The sequence below is a fragment of the Castor canadensis genome, chromosome 10, assembly GCF_047511655.1.
Source record: "Castor canadensis chromosome 10, mCasCan1.hap1v2, whole genome shotgun sequence".
In the NCBI taxonomy this organism is placed as follows: Eukaryota; Metazoa; Chordata; class Mammalia; order Rodentia; family Castoridae; genus Castor; species Castor canadensis.
The window spans coordinates 134,166,799-134,181,793 of record NC_133395.1 but is presented as its reverse complement, the minus strand read 5'-3'; the positions used below and the strand labels follow the sequence as shown (position 1 = coordinate 134,181,793).

The 14,995-nt window shown below is 35.1% G+C and overlaps 1 protein-coding gene across 9 annotated transcripts in view; it reads right to left on the bottom strand.

Annotated features, from left to right (window-relative positions):
* The window catches only part of Cntn4 (contactin 4), a 905,834-nt gene that overhangs the window by 752,907 nt on the left and 137,932 nt on the right, over positions 1-14,995 (bottom strand). For all 9 annotated transcript variants that reach the window (XM_074044274.1, XM_074044268.1, XM_074044270.1 and 6 more), the window contains exon 2: positions 14,785-14,887. The gene's annotated coding sequence lies outside the window, so the exon portion shown is untranslated. The remainder of the gene's footprint in view (positions 1-14,784; positions 14,888-14,995) is intronic.

Genomic DNA, 14,995 nt, shown 5'->3' with positions numbered 1-14,995 from the left:
TAATTTAGCATAAAATTAGTAGTGATAATCTTCTATCTAGACCTTAGCCAAACAATGGACCTAGCTCTTACTTATTAAGTCCTTATAATAATATCATGGAGCATTTTATGCACATTTTGCAAATAAGAAAACTAAGGTACAAAGAAGTTAGAAAGTTTTTCCAATGTTAGACATGGAAGTCTTGGGATTCAAAACCATTTTGTCTACTTAACATTCTTTTTCTTAAATACTTCACTACAAAATATTTTAAAGTTCTTCTTTGAACACTATAGAAACTTCCACATGTATACAGTATGTACAATACTTCTCTTTCAACAACTAAGAAAACTGCTTCTCTCCATACCCTTTATCTAAAACTTGCTGCATTCTAAGATCTGTCGCTTCCCTACTGGTGTGGAACAATGGCAGCTGACCTTAGTGGAGAGAAGCCAGTGAGGATCTTGCTCTGACTATAAGTAGCACCTAGTTCACAAAGGCTAAGGTCAGTCTATTTTCCAACCCTTTCAGTTGCCAGCTGATGTGCTTGTGTTCACTAGGATGTAGAGACTGGGTCTATATCCTGAGTCAATTCCAATGACTAAGCCATTAATGAAAACTACTCTATTGATTGTTTGTATTTTCAACTAGAAACAATGCACCCATTTTAATTTCTATTTCTTTATTGATTACATATTTTTTTATTTGCTTGGAAGGGAGTTTTGGCCTAAGTTACAGGCTCTTTCTCATTTTTACTTTATAATCTTACTGCCTAACTCATGTCTTTCCCTATATCTTCTTAGACATTTAGTGAAAAGATGAGACGTAGCCTGTTATCAAGTCATAATCTGTGGCCATATTCACCTATGACGTCCTGTGCAAACTTGTAAAGTGGCCACATTCTGAAAGAATCATCCCTCAAATCTAATGTCCCCACTTTTCAGTTATAATTTTTGGTTTAAAAAAATTTAAGCCATTATCTTGTGTGCTTTTGGTATTGTGCTGATTCCACTGAGTTAGTCAGCCATGCAAGCAAGGAGAAATTGACAGGTAAATTCAATAAATAGTATTGTGCTGAATTTGCTGAGTCTCCAAACAAGAAGGAAGTAAGCACAAATGAGCCATGTAGGTGTGCCTCACCTACAATGGAGGATAATCAACATGTCCCAAGGGAGAAGTAAAGCAAAAATGTACATAAAGTTAGCTTGCATGAGAATTATGCCAATAATGGAATGAGGACAGGAAGCTGAATAATCATGCATGTATGTATGTTCTATATAAGGATATTCAACATGAAGACCTTGAAAGGTGTACAGTAATACTCAGTCATGAACACTAGCAAGGGTGGGGAAGAAGGAATAAACAAAATAAGCATAGAAAGGAAAATATTTGATGTCAGACAGAGCCTACCAAAAGCTGCATTCCTTTCCATGTTTTTCAATGAGCTGTTAAGTGGGAACTTTTGTTCAGGTCCACTGAATGCTCTTGGAACTAAGCACATACTTTAAAAGTTACTTCCTTAATATTTAAAATACCAACAGGCATTTTGCTTATTATTAGCTGGGCTGATGGTATGCCAACAAAAGGTTTATGCAACTTATTCTCTAACAGGAAAGGAGAAACAATTAAGTGATGCATATCATATTCTCAAGTGACTCACAATACAAAGATTTTATGAATCCTTCAGTTCTTAAATTTCTATGGTGAAAATATGCAGGTTCTAAAATTCATAGCTCCCTACTCTTGTCTTGATTTCCTTTGGTCAGTTTGCACTGAACTTACCATTTTTAAAAATTTTGCTGCCTACATATTTACATAATGATCGATTTCTTTAAAAAAAAAAAAAGTTAAAGACTTACACCAATGGGCCATCCTGAGGCACATATATTCTTTAAAAGCAATTGCATTAATCTAGTCAATTACCATTTTAGTAAAGAACCAAAATTTTTCTTAAAGTAGAAATGACTTTAGAAAGTAATAAGTATGCTAGTTTACAGCAGAATCTATTTACTGAGAACTTTTATTTCTAATGTAGTATGCTATTTGGAATCACAGAAAAAAAAGAGAAATTCCTACGTTTTAAATATTTGTTATCTAATTGGTCTAACAATGAAGATGCAAAAATGACTTAGCAAATGTATGGTATGCACCCAACATGGTTTATCACATATACAGTCTACATACTTTTTGGGTTTCCAACTTAGAGGAGTTTAAAAATATGTGTGTGTGTGTGTGTATATATATATATATATTAGAATATTTTTTGAAATTATTAATTTTGGCTGTTATGATTATTGTTGAGTTTTATACTAACCTAAGATTTAGAATCTTTCAAAGCTAACTTTGTGTGTGTGTGTATGTGTGTGTGTGTGTGTGTGTGTGTGTGTGTGTGTGTGTGGTACTGTGGATTGAACTTGGGGTGTTCACATTGAGCCACTCCACCAGCCCTATTTTTGACATAGGGTCTTGTGAACTCTTTGCCCAGGCTGTCTTCAAACCGTGATCCTCCTGATCTCTGCTTCCTGAGTAGCTAGGATTACAGGCATGAGATTCAGGTTCCCTGCCAAATCTAACTTTTGATCAGAGAAATAAACATGTGAAATAATACATACTAATGAAATTAAACTGTGTATAGTTAGCAATTATTACAAGAGTTCAGGAGAGTTCAGAAGAATTATTACAAGAAATTCAGAAGAGTTCTGGCAGAAGAGTATGAAATAGGCAGAGAATTGAAATTTTAGGATTAAGACATTATTAAGGAAAACATTCACATGGCTATGTTTAAGTCAATTGTATTACTTTATAGCACAGAAGAAAATATGCTGAATATTCACAATAATGTGTATTAGACATGCTTCAATTAGCACATCAAGGGCAAACTCTATGTGAAAATTGGCTTGGTTCATAGAATTTATGAGACATTATTGAAACACTGGTTTACTCAGGTGTCCACATGAAGATGTGACAACTGCACAGTTCTGTCAAGATATGAGCTTATTCAAATGATAAATTCATAATTAACCACTTATAGCACTAAACATTATAGTGCCTCTGGTGAAAAGGCATCATGGATGATGTAGATGAAAAATTTTTAGGTAATTCTTATTTTCTTACTTTAGTATCCCCATGGAGAAAATTCTATTCCCTCCAGACAATAAATAAAAAATATATGCACTCTGTGAGGCATAGTGGCTCATCCTATAATTCCAGCTATTCAGGAGGTGGAGATTGGAAAGGACATAGTCAAGATCAACCCAGGGAATGAAAAGCTGGGTGTGGTGGTATATACTTACCATCCCAGATATGTGTGAAGCATAAATACAAGGATCATAGTCCAGGACTCTTGTGGCAAAAACAGGAGACTTTACCCAAAAACAAACAAACAAAAAAAAAAAAACTACAGCAAAAAAGACCAAGGCATGACTAAGGTGATAATCACCTCAATAGAAAGCATGTAGAAAGCCCTGAATTCAAACCCAAGTACCACAAAATAAAAACAAAACCCCCACACTTTGAGTTATTTTACTGATTTGTGCTAATTTATTCATACTCCCTATTCCTTTCCACCAACTCATCACTCCTGTGTCTTGAGATGCTTTATCAAGACAGATCACCAGGCATCTGACTGGGTTTTATCTTCGTGCTTGAATGCTTAGTATTATGTCCTAACCGAGGGAAGTAGCCAGTTGTATCACAGGGACATGAGCTATTGATACTGCTAGTGTTCAACATTTTCACTAGAAAGCTTGATTGCAAATTTTTAGTTTTGATATATATCATTCCTTCTTAGGTCATATGGATTGTTTCCCCCTTCACTGAATTTTCATTCTTTCCTCCCCTCACTAGGATATATTTTTTAACTTTCCTTTATCAAGGCCTACAGACTTGACCTACTAACATGTTGATAATGTCACTGGAGATAACTCTAATAGAGGAGAAATAAGGTGATTCATTGATTGTTAGCACTAATCTATGAAGGGGAGAGGAAAAAAGGACTTAAATAGGTAATGGTATTCTATCAACTTTTAGAAGAGGTAAACAAACATAGCTCCTAAAACATTTATAGATTTAAAGAAAAAATAATGTTCTGAATGTTTTTTGATGTTTACATGAAGATTTGTGGATAACATGGGCTCTGCAGATTGGAGAAAGAGTGGCAAAGTTTATATACCTCCCTATGGTAGAAAATAGATTGGGTCCTTTACAGTAGCCTCCAAGGGAGGCCTATGCCTTCATTTTCCTAAAATAAGAGAATAATGCTAAATACCATTAAGTGAATGAAAGGAGAAAATAGTCCTTATTTCTTAGATACCTTATATGAACAAAGCATATCAAGAAGGTATTATTACCTCCACTTCACATGGAGAAAACTGATACCCAGAGAGTTGATTATTAACCTGGATATCAACTGGTAGAGCCATAATTTAAGACCAGGCTTTAATATTTTTTGCTGTAAGTCCAGGCTTTTATTTTTTGTTCAATATATATCAATATTAGGAGAGAAATAGTAAAGTGGAAAGCAGACCTGCACATTGGCATGCCAAAGATTTTCTGTACTGGGCAACCAAGGATCTCTGATCCATCCTATGAAACAAAATCATCCCACAACGAAGTCAACTCACTTATCAGTCATGAGAGTTGCCACAAATGAGGCCAAGAGCTGAAGTAAAATGTTTCCGCCTCAGGCATCAGCAGTATAGGAAAACCAGTTTAAAGAGACACAATCCTACTACTTATCATGATTTTTGCTTGTCTTGCAAAGTAACCTGAACTAGGTTTTTCATCACCTGACCGGGAAAATATGCAGATACACAGAATAGGACAGAAAAGGGCACTAAGTGTCCACAGAAGTCAATTATGAAATGAAAACTAAGAATAAAACAGAAAAATAATAATTTTAATTGGTCATTGAATAAACTTGTGCACAATTCAAATGTTATGGTTTACTGCCATTACTGAAATTAAAAACAAAAAAGATTCTTCCTAGAATTTTAGCTTTTGGATGGCTTCTCAGAATCTGATTACTTTCTGACTTCTAGGTTTGCATGAGGCAAATAAAACTGTGACAACTAAGAAAATTTCTACATTAATTTTATTTTCTCTCCCAGTTTAGATAATCTAAGAGAACACTGTACATCTAATAGGGATATTGAAAAAAATAATTCCCATTCCTGCCTCAAGGTGTAGGGATACCTGGCTTTAAGAACATACAACTTAACTCTACAGAGATATAAGAGGCCATGTCAGAGTGTTTGGATAGAGTTCCATGGTCCCTGACATACCTTAGTAACCTTCTCTGTGACTGATGGACTACAATCCCAATTGTTTATTTTTGTTTGACAATGAAAAACAAAAGCAGTATCTGAGAGTCATCCCCAGGGTGGGAGTGTAATGGAAAAAAAAAAAAAAAACAAACTACTAAAGTGTCTCCAATAACATTTCAGTATACTTCCAATGAATGAGTACTTACATTTACACAGTGAATAGTTATAAAACCGCTGGTCAAATTGAGAGGCTCAAACACACCAAGGAAAAATGTTCAACCGCAATAATCAAAGAAGAGTAAATAATAATGTGGTTTTTATTTTTAAATACAACTGTGAATATTTTCATACAAGTTTTTTGGTAATACAAACTGGTATGACCAAGGCTGCTTACCTTATTGTTTTAATCAACAAATTATAAAAATGCGTAAGTAAAAGATTGTTATTGGTGGGCAAATGTTTAGTGCATGTACATCTCTTCAACAGACAGGACCATCAGAATGATGAGAAAGGTCAATATTTATTGGCAATGGAAGAAGTATCCATGATATGTTGTTGAATGGAAGAAAGTTGATAGTAATATAATCCATTTAGAACAGAGAACAGTGGTGCACATATAAATTCATAAGTAAATATCCCAAAGGATGAAAAAGCTTCATAAAGTCATTTCAGGAAGATGGGATTACAGATGATTTAAATAATCTTTTATTTTGTTTGAAATGTCTATAATGAATTTACCCATCTTTATAATCAGAAAAAAATTATAATTTTCATTTTGGAAAATGTTAAAGCCAAATCGAGAAAGTATTCATTAAAATTTATCATAGGAATATAATATTTTAATAACATTGTTCATGATTAACAAGTTCTTTGATGATTACAAATTTGGAATCACACTGTTTTCCAGCCTAACCTGTTTCCTACTTAACCTCTTATGAACATGTTCACAAGTTTCCAAATAATCCCCCAAAACAAGTTTTGAACGACTTTGTTGTATCCATTGTATGATATCTTGGTTCTTCATTATTTAAATCTCTGATATAGAAAGTAAAACATGATATGATTCTGGATTACAAAAAGATGCTTGTTGAATAAATCTCAGATGTTGATGTATGATAGGATTTACAAAGTAGAGGCTTTTGACTCATCATTCTTAGACTGTCATAAGCCATGTTGCATAGGTGAGGACGCTTCTGGCAATTCAGCTGCAAAATACCAGTAGAATACACGCTGAAGCACTGATATAAGTTGGGTCATGTACAAAAGGAAAGTGTGAATTGACTATCTACCTGGAATCATACTATTCTGTTCTTCAACAAGATAATTTAACCAATGCTTTTCTTGTTAAGATAATAATGGTATATAATTATATAGAACATTAAAATATTAACTTTTTCATCCTCATAATAAATCTATAATGTAGATACTATCACAAGTCCTATTCAGCAGATGAAGAAATTGAAGCAAAGAAGTTATAAAGCTAGATAAAGATGATACAGCAAGTAATTTCAGGGACAAAAGTTGAATCTATGTTCTTATCTTCAAAATGATCAGCACATTCACAAAATCTGGGGTCATATAGAAACATAGCTATCAGAAGATGCATAATCAGAATCCAGGTATAAATAAGTATGTTTTCCTATTACTCTCCACTCTTAAAAATAACAACATTATCTGGATAAATGAGTTCACTTTCACATGCAACTTAAGGTGAAGGGAAGAAAGAAGTCGCACTTACTGATGGATGACAGCAAGGTTTATTACATAGAGACACAAAAACAACACATTGAGAAAATAGCATGAACTTTCTTTTTCTACTACCTGCATTCCTTCTGCCACCACTTCATCAAAAAGCAGAGAGATCCCTAGATGTGCAAGAATTGGCCTAATGAACATTTAGATTTCTGTAAAGAAAAAGTAGAGAGATTGTGCCTTGGAAATAGTTCTTTAGGAGGGAAGAGATACTATAGCCTACAAATCTGACAGGTAACTGCCTCACATAGGTAATGTGAGGTGCTGTACACTAAATACCTGCACTTCAGCAGCCAGCTAAACTGTGAGAAATGAACAGAGTAGAAGAAACTGAGTCATGGCCTGCCCTTCCCAGAGGCCTTAAAGGAGTGGAATTGTCTTGGGTGATTATGAGATCTGTTTTTGTCACACTAGCCTTCACTCTTCCTCAAGCAAATCACATAGTCCCTGCGAGGGAATGACCACAATGAACAATATTCTCCCTCCCCCTTGCCATCATGGCTGTGAACACAGACACACAGATATGGTGAATATTAATTGTCATTCAGGCAGTCCTCCCTGAAGTATTCTTCAAAAAAATCTCTGTAAATGAAGAGAAATGGCAACTCATAGTTCATCATAAGAGCTACTGTCTCATCCCCATATCTAAAGCTAAATGACAAGATGATCCCCTACTGTCCATATATATTCCTTGGTTCTCTCTACCCCAATCATCTAGGAACACCTGTTCCCCATGCTTAAAACCATCTGTAAATACAGCATCAGAAATAAAATTACTAACAATGAGTTCAAACTTCAACTTCAAATTGTCTTTCCTTCTAAGAATCAATTAATTACAGAGTTTCACTTTCATCATTGTTATTAGATAAGGGAGTAGACTTTATATGCTATCAGATCTCTTTTCTACTCCAAAATCATAGTTTTAATATAATCTATTACCTCATAGACATAACTATACTTAATTTCAGAACCCCATTGAAGGAAGGTGTAAGTCTGGCACACTGCATTGTATCATGATTGCCCCTACTACTTGTAATTAATATCTTAAGGCAACTCTAAAGGGTGATATCAAAATCCTGAAGTATTCCAGGCATCTACACACTGTCGCCTTCCTAGAGATGGATTCAAACAGTACAATTTCCTGTTTATCATTCTTAGTCAGCTGAGCTAATCAGTACCCAGCTCCCAGTTTAGAACCTGGGACTGTGAACAAAGAGCCATTTAGAGATGCTGAAATGCAAACTGTGGAATTGCCAAACTGTGGAAATCCATCCAGGAGAACATATCTTATTTCAAGAATATAAATGAATTAATCAGTAAGCTTGCCACCCACATGCCAAAACATCCTGATTAAATTTAATGTAGTGAATTTGTGCAATCATCACCAAACTAACCATTGATTAAACAAAGGCCTCTAAGTGCTAATTCTTTTAATGTGTCATTTATTTCTTTCTCCTATGAAGGGCACACCTTTGAAAATTTTACTACTTTAGGGGACAGATCTCCCTTGAGAATTCAGTCTGGATTTATTTCTTAAGGCAATCCAGCTCTTTTCCAGGAAGGGCAAAAAATTTATCCAACATTTAGACAGATGCCTATTTGGTTACTGTGTCACAGGGGCACTGAGGATTCCTGGTATCTTGTAGGTCAACAGAAAAATCTGCTATTCACAAGGTAAGTAGCCACTTAATTTCCTCTCCACATAGATAACCAGAAGAGGAGAAACTTACCATAGGCTACTTACCCCAAAGACAAGAGTTGAAGGGTAAAACAAACCAGATTACAGTTTGGTGTATCCTACATATTTTACCTTTAGAAATGCTAATAAAGCATTTCTAAATGGCTGATGAAGGAGGTAAGAGAGTTGTAGGATATGTGATCAAGGACTGAGATTTTCCAAGAGTGTTTATCTTCCTTAGATAGGTACATATTTAGATAGACAGATACACAGATAGATGATAGACAGATAGATGGTAACAGATAGATAGAACCCATTAACTAGAATTTAATTCATACAAAAATATATTTATGGAGACTAAGACAGTACTTTAACACCAATCCAGCCTTTGCTCACTGAAGTCCAATTGCACGAACATCTAATTCTTATTCCCAAGGAGATTATAATTTAGTGGTAGTAACTAAGGGTAAAACATTTCTGGACTGAAAATGCTTCCCCTGGTAATTTATGGGACTCTTATTTAATTCTTGTGGAATCATACACATGTAAATAGATATCCAAAAAGTACATCTGTAGGTTTAAAAATGGGTGTAAAATCTCTAATCCTAATCCATAGTAAATTTATAGGCTTGCTCCCTCTAGTCAAAGCATAAGGGTAGAAAGAAAGGACCTTTATGACTCTTTCTCTGGCCATAAAAAGGCATAGCTAACATTTTCCTTGTCTTACTGAACAATGGGGCATTAAAGCAATAAATGCGTATTTAAATAGTTGTTCTATGATATAGGTTTGAATGCACATTTGATTGTACTTTAATGTCTAACAAAATAAACCAATAAAATAGTGGGTGCTTATCATATGTTAGTAAAACATGTACAGGCCAAAAACACTGAATGTTCCTTGACACCCCATATCCATTTCATGATCAACTCCCATGGATATCCTTTAAATTAGTGGTGCTATTTGTACAGAATCTGAATGCATCTCATCACATCCACTGCCAAAACCCTCGCCCAAAGGTCAATAGGTTCCAGAGGAAATGATTAGAACATGGAAATACTTAAGGAGTGCTAAGGCTAAGATGGAAAGCCTTGGTCCCTTGGTCATCTAGGTAGCAGAATCAAAACCAGTAAAGTGGCATCTTTTTAACGTACATAAGAAAATCCAATTCTCTCAGACAATAGAATTGGTTACCTCAGGAAGCAATGGGTGTTTTTAAATAGCTGATGAGGAATGACTTACATAGGGGTCATTAGAGTCAATTCACATCGAAAAAAGTAAGGACTGGAGGTGTGGCTCAAGTTGTAAAGGATTAGCAAGCTCAAAGCCCTGCGTTCAAACTCCTGATACCGTTAATTTAAAAAAAAAAAAAAGAGTGAGACTAGTAGAGGGAAGAGATGGACTGGAAGATACAATTTCACTCAATCCTGTAATTTTATTCTTTCAAATTGTCACTGTCTTATAAAGTTCATGAGTCATGGCTGAGATCTGAATTGACATGTATAACAAGACATGGCATGTTTATAGTATTGTACAACTGTGAAACAATATCCTATTAGAAACTGGGATGCAATTCAAATATTCTTTTCATTCCAAATGAATCTCTCCTGCTTTGATCTGTATACATCACTTCAGAATTTCACAAACCAGCTGTGAAATTGCTGATTTGTCTCCAGTGTGAATTTCTTTGTTAGGAAAGAAAATGGCTCTTTGAAATAGTCTTCTTCCTATGAAAGAGGAGGTATTTATGCTTTTTTTCCCCAAACACACAAAGGTCAATTCAAAGGGAACTTACTTATTTCTTAAGTAAAAGGCAGTGTCACCTCAGGAAATGGTTCTTTCAGTGACTGTTATGCTAAATTTCTACCCACCACAGTCTTGTTTGGCACAGGAATTTGTGTCTATATGAATTCTATCATATAGACACAGGCAAAGTTCACTAATCAGAAGCTCTTTATATCCTTGAAAGGGAAATTCCCCTGGCACCATCTTTGTTTCTTTGAGACAAGATAGATTCTTGCCAACAAATCCATTTAATTCTTGGTTTACTTCCTTATATCAATGCTATAATAATAAACCAGATTGCAGCACTGTTTGCTTATTTTTGAAGAGCAATAAAAACAACTTTTGTGATTTTGTGTTTGGCTTGAGTATTGGAGAACCTGTACTCTTTGGATATCTAAAAACCCTGAGCCAAGCAAATTAACTGCTCCAGTGTGGTGGCAGCTGCTGAAACTGCCCACGACCTTTCTCTTTCCTAGAACTTCTCAGCAAGCCTTCTGAGAAGACTCCAATATTGTGACGTTCCTAAAACACTCAAAACAGCAATGCTATTCTTTACCAATGAATCAGTTTCATAGAAGGAATTGTAAATCCTTCAATGACAGCAGTCACTAAATGAAACACTTAATTAATTTGATCCCAGCACATTAAGGCTACTGTCTCAGATGTATGGGAGTCTCAATCACAGTTAACAGCCCTTATTTAAAACTCCTCCAAAGGAACCAAGTCTTCATTCTGTGGAGGTAGATTTGATTTTTCAGAACAGTTGGAAAGCCATCAAAACAAAATATGATAAAAGCATGATTAAGGAGAAAAATAAGTAGCTAACAGAATTTTTCCCTATGTTTTTAAAATTTTATTTTTATTATTGTTGTACTAGGGGTACATTGTGACATTTACAAAATTCTTATAATTTATCATAGTTGAATTCACACTCTCCATCATTTCCTTTTATCTCCCCCTACCCCATTCCTGGGAAAGTTTCAATAGGTCTCATTTTTCCATTTACAATGTCCATACATTTGCAGAAAATATTTCCACCATATTCATCCTCCTACACCCTTTCCTTATATCCTGCCCCCAAATAGGACATTCCTGTTCTGTTGATTTGTAAAAAAAAAAAATGACATTTTTGTTTATTTAAGATAGCTATACAGTGTTTCACTGTGACATTTCCATATATATCTATATCTATATAGATATAGATATATATATCACAAATTGATTCATGCTGTCTATTGCTCTCCTTTCTACCTCAGTCTTTTTCTTCTGGTAACTTCAATAGATTTAAAAATCATCTGAAACTCATTTCCAAAGGAAAATCCAAGTTATGCTTTAAAAAAGGTTACATCACACTTGCCACTATATTAAAAACAATACAATAATAACATAGAACATAAGATGTTCAGTGACTGTTGAATGAATAACGGAATGGTTGGGTGCGTTTGTTTTAAAATTTTAAAAAATTTCATCTTTAGTCACATTTCATATGAAGGAAAGATATCTCTGTGTACATCTTTAATGAATATTTATTGATCAATTTTGTACTGGTATTATGATAACAGCTGATAACACTTACTTCTTCTATTATACATAGGTCCTCCCCACATGTAGAACCCAACCCACTCAACAAAATTCTTTTTTTAAACGTCAGCTATATTAAAATTTATGTTTGTGTGAAAAATACTGTAAATTTTTCTCTTATTACATAAGACAGAAATTCTTGCATGTCTGCAAGAATAAAGACTGTATCTTCAAGTCTTTGTAGCCAGTGGGAACCATGTAATAAAGCTCTGGATTGAAGAGAGTAATTAAATGACAAATACTGGAAACTTTCCCTGCAAGGAAATAATTGTACCTTGTCTCCATTGTGCTGCTTAGAATATGTCTATAACTTCAAAATCTATTTGCAATCACAGGACAAAGGCTATGTATGACAAATTCTGAGTGCCTGACATGAAACTCTATAGCAGCTTTGAACTACATACTTTAACTTTTCATTAAAAGAAATAAATAAACCTCTATCTCATTTAAATCTCTGCTCTCATCAGTTTGCTTGAAAGACGCTATGTCCTCCTATCATTTTTTTTCTTTTTCTTTTATTTTTTTATTGTTTTATTATTCATATGTGCATACAAGGCTTGCACATCATTTTGTGCACAATGAACAAGCAATCTTTTAAATATGATGAAGTGAAAGGCCCCATATAAAAGACAATAAACTTATGAAAACAGGCTCAACCTTGTCAACAATGAGAGACATGATAGGGAGTGATTACTGGGGTGGTTAGATTGAACTTTTATTTTGTGCAGGACCTATGGAGCATTTTATTGTGTTCCTTAGGGAAAAGCTTGCTTGAGAATGTAGCCAGGGCAGAGTAAGGAGAGGTAAAGGAGAGAAAAACCACAGCCTGAATATACATTAGAGCCCCTGAACCAAGCCATGCCTGTGCTCCTCTGGAACTTCCAGTTATATGAGTCATTTTCTATCACTGTTTGTAGTTCTAATCAACACAATCATAGTGATTGAGGAGAAAAGACTCAGATACCTGTCATTTATCAAGAACACAAGAATAAAGCACGTTATGTGCATTACTTCATGTAATTTTCACAAACCCATAAGATGGGGCACTCTCCTTATTTTAAAGAAAAGGAAAATGAAACAAAACTGTTTGCAAAATTTGCTGGAGATGATGCAGCCACTTTTGGTACCAGAGACTATCCTCTGAAAATCGACCACCACATATCCTCAGGTACAGGACATGAAGTACTGGTTCCCTCCCCACATTGGACCAAGGCTGGCTCTACATAGCCAGTGGATCTTGGATGTTTGCTCTGTGAAGAAAACCAGCAAGACACTCTCAAAGTCATCATATATGACATTAAGCGAATGACGATGTTTTTCCATCACACAGTGCAATGATAGGGGATTAATCTGGTAATTAAAAGTTTGCTGGTGAGAATGAGTAGTTTTCTCCATCACCAGGTGACTCCTTCAACTCACTTTGAAGTTGGAGATGCAAGATGCCCTGCTTGTTCAATGTTGTCATTCACTTCCACTCATATGATAAAGGCTGATGGTGTCTCCCTATTTGTCTTCTCTGGAAAGATGGTGTTTACTATACCTGGTACTAGAGGAAGAAAATCAGCTCACTACCTCATGAATCTTCCTTAAGCCATCCATATATAAGGTGTGCCTCATTGTGCAAAGAGATGATCTCCTGCAGAGGATATAACTGAGGCTAAGTCTTATTGCTTGCTTCCTCCTTGACATTCACCAATGTCAAGCATCAACTCAAAGATGCTCAGAGTTTGGGCTGGACAGACAAGACAGCCTCATATATAAGAACTCTTACACAAGCTGTTCAAATACCAGTGTCTCAAGGATGATATTTTATAAAAGGACCCACTGGTCTGGCTCAATTCTGCCATTTTATGTCAATGCAGAGTACAACATTTTATTTATTAATTTTTGGTAGGGGGAAATTTTAACCCTTTTTGAAATAATCTACTTTGTTACTTTACTTTGTACTTTTAAATACATAGGACATTGGGATGTGTTGGGATTTTTTGTTGTTGTTGACTCTTTTGTACTGTAAAACAATGTGGAATTTTTAACATTTCTGAAATAAAAAAACACCATGTTAAAAAATAAATCTCTGCTCTCATGGGTTTTCTGTCTCTAGCATCCAAGTCAAATCTTAGTTAATAAAGTATAAACAAAACAAAAACTGCTATTAGAACATGTCTTGAATCTGATGGGACAGTTATTAGGAAACACTTGGTGTGGGGGTTAGCTTTGAATAGCAAAATAAGCATGGACTGACAAACATCTCACATCTTTCTGCATTTCACATTGTTTCTGGTGGTAGTGGAGTATGGACTCAGGGCTTTGTGTTCTCCAGGTAGGTGTTCTAACACTTGAGCCATACCCACAGCCCTTTTGGCTTTAGTTATTTTTTGGATTAGGGTCACATGTTTTTGCCCTGTGACTCCTGGACCATAATCCTCCTATTTATGCATCACCTATAAGCTAAAGTGACAGGCATGTGGCACCACATAAGATTTTTCATTGAGATAGGGTCTTTGTCCAGGCTGTTCTCCTACCATAATCCTCTCTGCCTCTGAGTAGCTAGGATGGCAGGTGTGAGGCGCTGTACCTGGTCATGTAATTCACATTTCTGAACCTCAAAAATCCACTAAGGAGGAGAAAAACATGATGATAAAAATTTTATTTTACATATAAGAACATGAAACACAGTTTATAGGAAAAGTTTAAGGTTATGAAACCCACCCTTGTTTTCAATAATAACCTACACGGGTTGCTTCCCTTACCTCAGCATGAGGGTTCTGATTCTCTTACTCAAAGTTGCAGAAAAGTCCAGGCAGGCTCTGGCATTGATTCATCAGTCAGAAAAGTCTGTAATGCAAAATGAATCTGGAATAAAAAAGAAGATATGTTTAGTTTTCTGAATTAGGTGATGTAGATGAAATAGGGAAGAAAGAAAAAATTATCTTGAAAAAATTAGCCCCAGTTGGGTTTACA